The sequence below is a fragment of the Odontesthes bonariensis genome, chromosome 7 (genome assembly GCF_027942865.1).
Source record: "Odontesthes bonariensis isolate fOdoBon6 chromosome 7, fOdoBon6.hap1, whole genome shotgun sequence".
NCBI classification, from domain to species: domain Eukaryota; kingdom Metazoa; phylum Chordata; class Actinopteri; order Atheriniformes; family Atherinopsidae; genus Odontesthes; species Odontesthes bonariensis.
Window position 1 is genome coordinate 35097205 of NC_134512.1, and position 14030 is coordinate 35111234.

Below are 14030 nucleotides of genomic sequence, written 5' to 3' on the forward strand. Positions count from 1 at the left end.
CCGTGTGCTTCTATCAGCTGCTGATGAATGAGGGTTCTTGATGCAGTCCGAGGGGTCAGAGGTCACGGGGGTCCAGCTTAGGCTTGCTCCCTTGTCCTTTACTCACTGAAACTCCTCCAGCTTCCTTGAATAGAGAGCCTCTGGCCATCTTTGCTCATCAGACTCAGCGTTCATGGATGCTGCTTTTGGACCAAATCATGGTTACACTCACCTGTTGGCATACTTTAAATTTCAAAGCTAACCCTAAAAATGCTAACTATTTTTAATAGTTTTATACACACAGAGCTGTGAAATGATTAATGGAAGACAAGAAAAAACTTTTTTCTCTAATCTTTGGGTTTTGGGTGGAATATTTCTCAGTATTTACTGAAGTTACACAATGTTTGCAGATTCATTTTGGTGGTCTTGATTTGATGAAACAGATTTTTTAAGAAATAGCATTGAGTAACAGAAAAATCCAAGAAAATTAGAAAAGCTTGCAGCAGAGGGTAGATGAAGGATGTGTGATTCAGTCTTCATGCTGCATGCATGTAACTGGCTGGGATTAAGATTAAGAGGTCATGTTGCCTCTCACACAGTAATCTGGACATAAAGGACCCCTCCACCCCCAGCCCACCCACCTACCCATATATGGACGATAAAGAGAGGAGAGACGGCGAGGGGAGTGAGGTGGGGGTGGGAGGGGCTGCACAGGCTGGGATTACAGAGAAGGATTGGTTACGTAAGTGTGTTGTCCCAGCAGGCTTTCTGCAGTCACAGCGAACTGGAGTAAAAGACGCTCAGACGCAAAACAGCAGAAACAAGAACAGACTTCTGTAAAGATGATCCTGCCGTGAGAGGCGGCTTTAGGCACTTTACCGTAATTATACTATAATTGTGCAGGATTTGATTCTCTACAGTACTGTCCAAAAGTCTCGAGCAACCCTTATTCCTTTATATATTGCCATAAAGAAAGAGAAAAGAAAAGAAATAGGGTCTAACCATTTATTGAAACATGCACAAATGTAAATGTAAATACAGGATACAAGACAAAAACAGAGTTTGTTCAGTTCTGAGCAGCTTTAAAGTGACTATCTGCTCTGAGCTCCTTTCTCCTCCAGCACAGCCTGAACCCTCTCAGACAGCTTTCTGTCCTTTCTTTAAGGAGTCTTCAGGAATAGTTCTCCAGGCTTCTTGAAGGACATCCCAAAGCTCTTCTTTGGATGTGGGCTGCCTTTTGTTCCGTTCTCTGCCAACATGATCCCACACTGCTTCAGTAATGTTGAGCTCCGGGCTCTGGGGAGGATTCATCCCTCCATCAGACCTGCTGCCACTGATTTTCAGCCCACTTCTTGTGTCCTTTGGCACAGCTCAGCCTTTTCTCCCTGTTTCCCTTCCTTAAAGGGGAACTGCGGTATTTTCAACATTAAGCCTCTTTTCTGAGTCGTCTGCAATGTTTTAGAACCCCCCTCACCGCTTTTTTGATGTTTACTGCTGTCTCCGGTATTTGCCTAATTTTGATTCTTCTCAACCTGCTTCAGAATGGCAAGTCATGTGCATGTCCTAAAGGTCCGTAAAAGCACCATAAACGTCCGTTTTCAAAATAATCAACTCACCGGAGTGGTTACTGGTGTGCACTGGTAATCCATATCAAATTTCGTTGCGAAAAGTTGCTTCTGTCGTATTTTATTTGGCAGCTCGTTCATGCTCGCACTATTTTCTTAGCGGTGGCGGAGTAATATCAACAAACATCCAGTACAAAATGTCAACTAACAGCTCTGTGGGAATCACCTTGTTGCAGCAGAAATCCTGTTTTCTGTCTGTCACACTGTGTTATCTTTGCTGTTTTTCATAGATGCAACATGTCAGCTTTTAAGGGGGATATCATGTCCACCAAAATCTACTGTGTGCCAGTAAAAAGTATCAATTAATCATTGACATCTCAAAACAATTGTTAAATTGACACAACAAGATGATTCAAAGTTAAGTTTGACTTTCAAAAATAACTGAATAAGCAAGCAATCACTCCTCTTTGCTAGAATACTTATGAATAAAATTACATGTTTTTACAGTTCCACAAGGAATCTGCATTTTCAGTCGAGACAAATATCCACAGATGTTATTTTTTCCTTGTGGCTTTTTCAGCCTCCACTCTCAGACACTAATTCACTCCTCTCAGTTGCATCATGTTTTAGGGTTTTTTCTCCTCCACCGTCACCCCCCCAATCTGTTGAGCGGGACTCAAACGTGGACTTTGACTTGGCCGTTCCCTAACCCGCCGTTTCTCCTTTCTGAGCCGTTCTTTGTTAGATTTGTTGTGTGCTAAGGGTCATTATCCTGTTGAAAAGTCCACTTGTGTTCAGATTTAACTCCAAATGTCGCACAGTCTTGAGAAATGTGCAGCGAGATCATGGCCCAGTTACTGATGACTTTGTTCATTGTTGTGATGAGTCTTTTTCTCCAGATGTCCTTTCAGGGGCGGCAGTGAAGCAGTACAAGGGTTCAGTCAGCGTCCTGGATGAGAAGCTTCTTTTTCATGCAGATACTGATGCTGTGTTTAAGAAGGCAAATCAACTATAGTTCTTTTTAAGAAAGTCGGAGTGTTAATGTAGACCAGAGATACTCATTGCTCGGCTCGCGAGCCACATGCGGCTCCTCAAGCTTTATTAGAATAGAATAGAAATAGAATAGAATAGAATAGAATAGAATAATTGGTGGCTCTCACTTGCATAGTAGCTTATAGCAATATGGTAACAATAACAATATTTTTTTTCTAATAACATACAGCGAATACTGTACAGTATTAGGTATTTTTTTTATTAATTTTGTGTTTTTGTAGGATTTAAGTATTTTTATTAAGTATTAATTAAGGCTTAATGGTGTTTCCTAAAGGGGGCTCTGTTAAACCTGGCAACGCAGCCCGCTTAAACCACCGTCACACTTGACCTCAGTGCACGCTAGCTCCTTTAGCCAGCGTGAGATGCAGGCACAATGGATCGGTTTTTAATCAAAAAAGGGCAAAAACCAGCACAAAAACCATGCTCATCCTGAATGTCTCACTATGATTACAACAACAAACTACAAATACAACATGAAGAAAGTCAAGGACATGCATGCCGCTCATCCCAGTATTAAGGCAAATATGGTCTTAATTGAAAATGTATTGGCTGTGTTGTTTCTTTTTTTTTTGGGATGTTTTATATGTAGAAATGCATATTTGCAAAAGGGGACTTAGTATGTTGTGGTAAAAGTGGCTCTTCCCTTGATTTTGCTCCGCCAATGTGGATTTGTGAAAAAAATAGTGAGTATCACTGATGTAGACTATGCACTTATAAAATGTTTGGCTGTCTTAATCTTAGATGTAGAAGCAAAACTAGTCAAAGCAGTGTTGATGAGCCTGATGGTCAGTTGCTCCTCAAACAAACTGCCCCGATGTGCTGTCAGATCACTCGGGCTACTCTTTGTGATCTTCAGCATCTGGATGAAGAGGGGGTTATCTCTGAGGTACAACCAGATCTTCTGGACCCTCAACATCCTTTTTTTGAGTTCTGGTAGCTTTCATCAGGAGGTAGCCGTAGTCTTCCTTTAGGCTGCCTCCAGGCTGTCTTCTGTTCAATCTGCTATCAATCTTTTTGATAAGATATAACTAGGGATGCACCGATACCGACACTGGTATAGGGTATCGGCCGATACTATTCTAAATACTTGTACGCGTTAAAGTTAACCGATACAATTAATTGATACCAATTTATTGCATGAAGACCGCGATCCGAGGGTGGCTTGTCATTTTTGTTGTATTTTTTTAGATTGGCGGCTCGGGGAGATGTCGAGCTAATCAGGAACAGTGTGGTTAGACTCGTGAGACCGAAACCTGTCTTCCAATTCATTGCATTTTTTTTGTGGTAGAAGTATCGGCATCGGTACTCAGATCCAAGTATCGGTATCGTATCGGTTCGTAAAAAAGTGGTATCGCTGCATCCCTAGATATAACATGTTACAAAATGTGTATTTCTTATCTAGGATTCATTATTACAGCGTCGACAGTGTGGAGAGCTGAATTCTGTCTTGTGTTGTGTAGTTTCTTCTGTATTATGTGTGTTGAATGCTGGTTATTCTCCTGGCAGAAACTAGGGTCTTACCGGAGGTCCTTTCCTCAGCCCCCTCTGTTTTGAATGCTAGAACCAGGGGCTATAAAGGGTTCCAGGGGAGACATTTCAGCCCTAAAAGGGTCCTGATAGGGTGATAGTTCTCTTGAGACTACCCTTAGCCTTTAAGGCGGGGCTTACAGCCCTACACATTTCTGAATGGTCGAGTATTTCCAGCATTTTATTTCAACCTTTCTGTCTAAGTTGTTTCAAGCTGAATATCCAGAATAGCTCATCAAATCTGTGAACTTTAAGTTGAGTGTCACTGTTTGTTAACACAATACTCAAACTCAAGCTTAAGATTTGGGGAGCTCCAGAATGAAGGAGGAGACAGAGGTCAGATTGTGACGTGACAGCAGTTAAAACAGTAAATCTTTCAACTCTGATGGTTTCACAGTTGCACTGAAGCAGAAATAAAACACCTAAAAACCCGTAGAAATTAGTCAAATTAAGCCTTTCAAAAAATACTTAACTTTCAGATGGTTTTATATGATGTTCAAGGCCACTCACATCCAACTTAGAGGTACCATAGGTCCACTGGGCCCACAAATCATTGTTTCAGTTTTTCCCTTTTTGAAGTGAAAGAAGTTCAAGGCTATCCAGGTTTTTATTTCTGAGAGAAACACTGAGAGGGGTTTTACTGAAACTGAGCTGCCACATTTCAAAGGCAGGTCAATCTGAGCCTCATCAGCTTATCTGTGGACTGAAATGTGATATTTCGGGATGGAAGGACGGAACCGAGGAGAAGCATGTCAAGGGAAAACATTAATGGCCCGCGTATAGAACCATGGGGCACACCGCAAGAAGGAGGGAGACGTCCACAACTATTCTAATAAGACCATTTTCAGCATTTCAATCTTTCGTAAGCCTTAATTGTGACACTACTGTAGACGTTATGCAGCCGTTACATGTTCTAACTGAGACGGAAGTGAAAACAACAGTAACTTCCTCAAAAATCTAAGAAAACAAAAAGTTCTCATCAATTTGCATGTCATATTAGATGAAAAACTTTTTCAAATGTGCCCTGTTTTTTCTTAAACTGATTGTAGAGAAGGGATAAAGCACACTGTTCCTAAAGACCTGTCTGCTTATTTGTAAAATGGAGTCTCTGATCAGTTTTTTCCTGACATGCTTCCCACGCAGGTCAAATCTGTGGAAGCTCTTTCAGACTGTGGACGCCGTTCTTTGACACCAGCGGCTGAAGAGTTACCTGCAGAAATTGGCACGAAATTCGGGTGTTCTTGGAGTTTTCTTTTTGTATCACACACCCCGAGTCAACCGATCCTGAACAAAAAGGAATCTATGCCCCTCGGCTTTTCTTTGAAGTTAAATGTTTTATTTAAGATTGAAGAAAATGTGAATGTTTTTGAGTGAATCGCCTTTAATAATAGGGACAGTCTCACATCAGGTGTGTCCTATTTCTCTGTGGCTGCACAGCTGAAGTCCAGAGAAAAGAGTTGTCCCAGAAATATAATGAGGGTAAGTGTGTTCTTTTCTTTCGCTAGTGTTTAAACTAGGGCTGGGCAACGATTAAAATGTTTGATCTAATTAATCACATGATTTCCCTGATTAATCACGATTAATCGCATTTGTACGCAAAAACCCTAAATGAATTCAAAAGTAGTGTATAGCTTTTAGCATTTAGCTTTATTTTAAATGTGCTGCCATATGAATGAAAGTGCCATAACATTTGTTGTGCAAACACACTTTTAACATCAGCATCTTTCTGTAGTTTTTATGTAGAAGCCTCGCTCCACTGTCTGTTTCCTTGAATGACTTGCTGCTATCAGTTGTTTGTTTTGCCTTTAAGTGATATTTTAGACTGGAACTACTATGCTGAGAAGACAATTCAACTTGGCAGAGTTTACAGATGACTTTGGTTCTGTCGACTCCGCCGTCTGGAAGGACTTTAAAATGAAAATGGCCGAGTAAAAGTTCCGTACCCTTCTCCATGTTTGGTGGATCCGCCGATTACTTTCTTTTCCGGTTCCGCAGCAGACAGCAACAGAATTTTACAAAATAAAAGCCTGTGAGCAACAGACTTTTATAATAATAAAATAAATAATAAAACGGGTGATCCATGGGGTAGTGGGTTGAGGAGGCGTCCCATGTACAGAGGCTATAGTCCTCACTGCAGCTGGCCCCGGTTCGAGTCCCGCATCTGACAGCCCTGTGCTGCGTGTCGTTCCCCCTCTCTCAGCCCCCTGCTTCCTGTCTCTTTGAACTTTCCTATACATTAAAGGCACAAAAGCCCTCAAAAAATATTTATCAGCGTTAAATAATTAATGCGTTAACACGATAATAACGAGTTAACTTGCCCAGCGCTAGTTTTAACCATTGACATTTTTACATTATTCTTAATTATTGACATTGATAATATTATTTAAGTCAAGATGATGGCGTCACAAAAAGATTCAAAAGTGCTGTTCAGATACTGTCTGTGCAGACTGAAGTGAGCAGCATGGACTCACTATAAGGACGTTACTGTAATTATTTTCTACAATTAGAAGATCTTGGACTATCCAGTTGTGAATGTGTTGGAGGTTGTTATTGAACCTGTGTTTTTTTTTAATGGTTAAGCAAAGAAGGATTGAAACCACAGAGAAAAAAGCAAATAGAACATGTGAGAGGGGCTGAGGAAGGAAGGGAGAGGAAGTGGAGAGATCCAAACCCAAGGGAATGTTAAGCTGTGCTGGTATGCTGGAGGAATTTGAATTTCTTGATCGGACAGAACAGCATACACACTGGTGTACTTTCTCTTGTCCGAGTGAAAGGAAGAAAAGGTTGGAGGAAATACGCTAAACTGAAAATATGGTTTGAAAAGACGCTTAATCCGAGAAAAGTGGGAGTCCGAAAAGTTTTAGAGAAAGATGGAATAATTTATGAGAGTAAAAACTGGGGATGAGTAGGTAAAGATGTTGAAGCATGTGTGAACAGAAATGAGGGAGAGGAATTGAGATGACAGAAAGCCAGCAGAACCATCAGCAAATTCCAGGCATAACCCTGTTTGGCAGTATTATCCTGAATTAAAAGCAACTTCTCTGCTGTGTGTTTCCCAAGCTCCTGACTGAGAGCTTGTTTGCTGCTGAGATTCTTGTGGAAAACCTCAGCCCAGTCCTTAGAACTAAGGCTGATTAAATGAAAGCTTTCTGTAAGACTACTTTAATTTTCCACTGAAGGTAAAATACAGTGAAGCTAAAACCTGTGTTTCCTTTATCTGTTTTACAGCGGTGCTGCCATTTAGCATATTAGGTTAATATGGGAAAGGACGTTTTTTTTTAAATGTAGTTAACTTTCTGCTTATTTCGTAGTGTTATGCATACTGTGTGGTTCGTGCAGCGCGCGCTCCCGAGACAATCTTTAACAACTGTGCGCGCTCTGGCTTGTACTTAACGCCTGGTGTCTGGTCTCTGTTTCAGCGGTGCCAATGTGTACATCGAACAGGCGAATGAGAGACTAAAAACAGGGATCCTGTGTCCACCACTGCGCCACAAACTCACGCATTTATCCGTCGTGAACCGAAGGACATTTCTTCCGAGGTAAGCGGGTGTGCCTGTGCGAGTGAAACATCAGATTTTCGAGTGTGGTGCGCGTTGTGCGAAAACAACAGCAGACGTTAGCTTCCCTCATTAGCGCTCTGCTAACGTTGGCTGTTATCCCGTTTCCGTCTTCGTTTGTGGTTTAAAATCCCTCTTGTGGACGTGCAGCCAATACAGAAGTACTGTTACCAAACACTGCCATTAAAATCTACTGGATAGGGCATGAAAAATACAAGGGTATCAGTTTCTCGGGTTGTTCACATACTAGCTAAGCTAACAAGTCACCGATTCGGCTAGCTGGTAAGCTAGGGGACACTGCTTTACGGCAGGACGAGGCCTTGCATGTCTGTGGCGGCTAATGCTCGCTGGGTACGCCGTTGTCTGCATTGCCAGACGAGGCCATTTCACTTTAAGGGCAGGTTAGGTCAAATATCCATCATGGTATTGTTTTGAAAAGCAGCACTACTGGTAGAACCTGGTTTGCGAAGGAAGTGATGAGTAATGTTTACCCCAAAGTAACGACTGTGGCTGCGTGGGTCTGTTTGTTCTGCCTGAAATGGAGCAGAGCAAAAAAACATTTGCTCTTAATAGTATTTGTTAATCAGAAGGATGTTAGCTGCTGTGTTAAGCGAGCACGACTTGTATACGTGGACACCTGTGGATTGGTAACGCACACGGATGTAAACAAAACTGCTGGTGTCGCATCCGACTCTTCGGATCTCCAGATTTGTTCTCAAACCGTTTTCAAAGTCTCTGTTCAGGTCGATCGTAGCTGGGCTGATAATCTGGTTAATTTATACCATGGCAAAGGTCAACAGGCACAGAATAGGGACAGATGACTTGTGGAGTATCCTAGCATGTTGAATGTAGGTTAGAGATGCGTAACAATGTAATTATTGTGTTTAAATGAGTGTTTATTGACATTAATGTCATGGATTTAGTTGTTGACAGCACTCTGGTGGGCTCTTTGGATTCGACTCAAATGAAAAGTCAAATAACTTGCCTTTTGCAAATTGTATTAGATTTGCAATCAAGGGCACTGATGTCACTATAAAGCCCCATATTGATGTGCCACAACCGGCAGCTGCAGGTTGTATTGATGTCATATCTGCCCTGTTCAGATTCTGCTGAGTGGCTTTTGTCTGTATGTGTCTGTGTTCATCACCAGTCATTTGTCTTAATCTTAATGTGTGTGTTAAGCCCCCCTTTTCAAGTGTTGAGCTTAAACATGTTGGAAAGGGATATTTCAGCTGCTTCCATTCACCACTGTTATGTTCTAACCTATGTTTGCTTTGCATGCTAATACTGCAGTGTTATGGGGATATGACATGTCAATGTATGAAAACTTAAGTTCTATAAAGACGATTATACCACACTTCATGCAGATTATAAACATGCGCACACCATGGCTCTTTCCATCACTTGACAGGCATCTGTGAGTGAGTGACTGCCATCGCTTTGACACATTGTTAAAGCCGTTGGGCTTCAGAGTCCCTTCCTTGCAGTCCACAGTTGTTTAACTTTCAGACAGAATTCCAGAAAAGAAAAGCACGTTTTTTTTGGCTCGTCAAAGATTGGGATAAGGAGGTTTCTGTTGCTTTTTAGAGATGAAGAGCCCCACAAACTGCTGAAATGTCTAAGCTAGTTTTTTTTTGTTTTGGTTCAGTTTGTCTTGGCTTGAGTTGCTGCTGCTCGGGTGCGGCTCTCAGGTTTTTCCTAATGTCATAGATTGCATTTTTAAGTCTTGCACTAGTGTAACTAAAGTGCACCGTTTTGCCAAATATATGTGCCTGAAATGCAAATTTCACATGGTGTGTTTGTTGTTATCTGGCTGCAGGGCTGCGCTGACAGATGATGCCATCGCTCACAGCCTTCCTGATGGTCAGGGAGAAGCTGCTGGAAGGAAACTGATATATTACATATAAGTAATCTGTGAAAGTAACATGCAGAATCTGTGGTCTTCAGATGTTATGTGAAGCGAATGACAGCTAATGTTAAGATGGCAATGAATTGTAGTGAAAATACTTAGTTTAGACGCAATATGCAGAACTACAACTCGAGTATTGTAGTTGACGAATGGCTTTGGTTTCTAAAGTTGCTGTTTTTAAGAGCCACTGGCAACTTTGTTTTATGTTCATTCCTCTGCCTTAAGCACAAGGCGTGCACGAGAGCTGCATGGCATTTATTAAGAGAGGCTTGGTCCCATTTGTGGTCAGTAAAAACAACACCACTTTGATACCTCAGATGTGTATTTCAGCTTGTTTATCTCAGTTCATAGGCTGGATCACATTTTCCACATATCCACATTACCGCTGCTGTGCCAAAAGGTATTCACGGTCTGTGGAAGACGATGATATCGTGGGAGTGAGTCCATGTAAAATTCAGGCCTGGGTGGCATTGTTCTTAATGCATGACCGTGTTAAATGTTGCAGGTCAGATTGAAGTTGGTCGATTTTAAAGATTAAGTCAGAATAGTCCAAGAAAACTGACGTGCGAGTCGTGCACACGTCATTCAGGCTGCTGTCAGCACTGCAGACTCGGGAGCAACATTTACATGCATTCGTATTACTCAGACAAAACAGTGTTGGTTGTTTGCAAAACCGAAACTTAATAGTTTGAAGCTTTTAAAAAGCCTTCGTTGTTTGGAAACGTCACCACAGGATTGGTTTTTCATCCATGATGGTTGATAAAAGTATGGATTTTTATGTCATGAAATCCTCATACTCACTGAAGTGAAATTTGTTTCCTCAGTTTTGTTAGTCTTTTTTTTTCATAAAATGTTAGCAGTTGGTTGTTCTGTTAAAAAAATCATGTCCATGTTTCCATGGACCAAGCTGGCCTCATTTGTCTTTTGAACTTTGACCAAATGCAAAGTAGTTGCTTTTCATTTTTCTGTTGTTTGTGCAGCTCACTGACAAATGTTCCACCTCTGTTTTTGTTTCCATGGATGAAAGATGAAGATGGATGTTTTAAGTTTAATAAATACATCAGTGTGTCACCGCGATATCACAAACTTTGAGTTTGAAATGTGCTCCAAATAAACTCGCATTTACGATCAAATGCAGATGTGTTGGGATGCGTGTGCACAGCGGCACCGGCGGTACGGGCTTGAACGTGGTTCTGCAACCACTCTGCATTGCTGCTTTGCAGATGTATGTTCACATGTGAGACTTTTGCTGTCACTTGGGGGGCAGTCCCAGTAATGTTTTGGCTGCTCTTGGTTGTGTTGGTGGTGTTGTTGGTCCAGTCAAAGTGGGCAAAGATCTGATTTTTGATGGAGTGAAACTAGTTGTTGAAATAATGACGATTGTCCAGTGCAGCCGGTGCTTTTCAGTTCTTTAATCTTGTCTGTGCTTTGTCCTTTATCTGATAAATATCACTTGATCTCGGCTCCACCCGGCCCAAGCTAACCTTCAAACAAATCGGTATTTGACCTACACAAAGTGTCAAATCTGGGGCTATGTGCTGTGAAGTTTTAGGGGAACTGCATGCAAGTCTGTCTGTGTTAATGCCCCAAATCCTTCACAACGTGGGCAGATACCTTCATGCTGTCATAAACTAACCATAACGTGGTGGTTATGCTTGCTGTTCTTGACTTCACGCAGCTTTTTGATGCATGCCAAAAAGTCACAACACAATATCAGTAGTATTGGGCCAGTCGTGCATCTTTTCCTTGCTCTAAAGGCAAAAAACTACCCACAAAAACCCAAAGAGGTGCACTTATCCCAAATATTACAGAAACATCAGATAAAAGTAAAGCGGATAGCTGAGTAGCTGCGTTTGTGACGCCAGCATATGTGTTTAAAGCCTTGTGTTGACACCACAATTCGCTTGAGTGGTGACCAATAATAGAGTCTGAACACCACATAAACACACACACACACAAGTTAATGTTCACCTGGAAGTTTCTCACTGTAATCAAGAAGAGAAAAGTTGGTTTGTTCTGTTTCGTTCGGGTTAACTGCTGCACACTGAATCTGGAAACTTTCCCGATTAATGACTCCTAAATGAAATGTCAGAAGCGACGCATCGTGATTGTTTTACAGCAGAATTAAAACGAGCCCTCATCCATCACGCTCCGAACAAATGACAACAGCGATGTGGTTGTTGTTTTCAGTGTGATGGGTTCCCATGGTTACATCAACAATCAACATGCCGCCTCTGTCACTCTGAGCAGTTTCATTTATTTTGTTTTTCCTCTCATGGGATTCGGAGCAGGGATTGCCTCCCCCTTTAGAAAGAAGTGGGAACAGGAACCTACAGGAAAATAATGTCCTAAAACATCTGCAGAAGACTAAAGATGGATGACATTCCTAACTTTGCACACATGTAGCTACACATACAGAGAGCTTTAGGTTGGTTATGCAATGTTTTAGTTCACAGCAGTCCATTTGATTTAGTCCTTTTCACGCATCTTCTGCAGTATTTGGTCTCAGTGGCTCAGCATTTGCAAAGACTTTGACCCGTTCTCACATTCCTCAGTGTTTTGACTTTCTCCTTCACTGGGGAATAAATTTCTGCTCCTGCTGCTTTTGTTGGTATGTGACCTTCCAGCGGTAAAGGTTAGAAACTGCTGTCCAATGTGTTTTCAGGTTTTTCTTTTCGGTGGTTAACTCTGTCGGCGGCCTTTTAGGTGCTGAGTTTAGTGTCTGAGAAACTGAGGAGATGGAACACAAAGATACGCCTCTGTTTGATGCAATAAGGTCAGAAATCAATGAACAAACATGTCATGAAGTGCGCAGGGAACATTCAGCCGTCTCATGGTGTGAAGTCTGGTTCTGCTGCAGGGATGCTTCAGCGTGACTGGAACAGGATGTGGCTCGATCGGGTGTCATCTCGTTGAATGTACCGTCACTGATGCTGCGCCTGGCAGGCTGTAGATCTCTGTCCTGCCATCAGGGGGGAAATGTAAACAACAACAACTACACGATGTGTGACGTGAACAGTGTTGGCAGCAGGCGGCGGGCGCGTTCAGCAGCAGAACGATTCAGAAACGCCATGAAGCATTGGGATGTTTGGGTCAGAAGCGTCGCCCTCTTTAACTAAAAACAGCAACGTAACCTCAGCCTTTTTTTTTTTTTTTTTCTTTTTGAAACACGTTTATTGCACATTTTGTTAATTTACAAATGGTGAACAACATAGAACAAGAAGGTACATACAAGAAATGATAGCAATAATAATTATTAAAATAAAAAGAAGACATTTTTAACCACAAAACAAAATATCATTGCTTGTGTAAGAATCATGGTGGTAAAGAGATAAATAAATGTGTATATCTATGTATACACACACATATATGTAGGCTATATGTAAAGGTCTAAAATGTGTATACTAATTCAGCTCTTCATTCCAGCCATCTACTTCAATGTCATTTTTCTTAAATTACAGAAAACCTTCTCTGCGATGTTTTTATTGCCACTAAACAAACCCACGATCAATGCTGTGCCTCACACTGCGAAGCTATCGCTAACTTTGGTCGTTGATGATGCTCCAAACGCTTTTAGAATGATTATTATCAGGCGCTGAAAAGGGTATTAATAACCAGCATGAAACCAGTAGCCAGTTGAACGGAAACGTCTGCTTTGTGCGTGATGGTGCTCAAATCGTACAAACCCTTGAACTACGAAGCACCAGATCACATGACCGACATCACATCTACTTCTGTATCGAAGAAGGTGCGATGCCTCGTATAGACGTCCCGACCGTGAATTAATATCAGGATCACCGAGTGCACCTCAGCTATGATTTTATTTTTTCAAGTTAGTGTAATTAGCACATGATTAATTACCGTATTAATTAAACGTTCTTTGCTGAAGCTATTTCTAATTAACACACACTGAACATATCAACACTATCACTGAATCTGTGGGAGATTTTCCCGTATGAGACGGACGGTGGAGCAGCATTGAGGCAGGTTTGAGTCATTATGGAACATTTCACTTTTTCAATTATGTGCTTATTTTAAGGTTTTATATTTTTGTATTTTTTATGCCAGAATTTTATCTTTTAATGAAAACATTTCCTCTATTTACATTGTAATACTTGCTAATGTTATGCACTTAGAATAGAATTAAGATATCTCTGTAAAAACACTGGTTTTATATACATTTTACGTGTGTTTTACATGTATTTTTGTTTTAATACTACGAAAATACAAGGATATCTGGGACAGAAACGGCACGACTGGGACATCCCTGTTATCTAGTCTGGAATTTTTAATTTCATGTCCATCTGAGCCGTCGGTCTACATCTGTTGCTGCCGCCCCGGCTGTCACATGACCACCTGTCCGTGTCACATGGCAAAAGACATTGTTTTCGAGTGGGTACATTTTTAGTCCCTAGTTCTGATCCGACTTTAAGCCTTCTT

The 14030-nt window shown here is 41.4% G+C and overlaps 1 protein-coding gene across 2 annotated transcripts in view; it reads left to right on the forward strand.

Annotated features, from left to right (window-relative positions):
* Nucleotides 1-7503: 7503 nt before the first annotated feature.
* The window catches only part of siah1 (siah E3 ubiquitin protein ligase 1), a 32810-nt gene continuing 26283 nt past the window's right edge, over nt 7504-14030 (forward strand). For both annotated transcript variants that reach the window (XM_075470677.1, XM_075470678.1), the window contains exon 1: nt 7504-7663. The gene's annotated coding sequence lies outside the window, so the exon portion shown is untranslated. The remainder of the gene's footprint in view (nt 7664-14030) is intronic.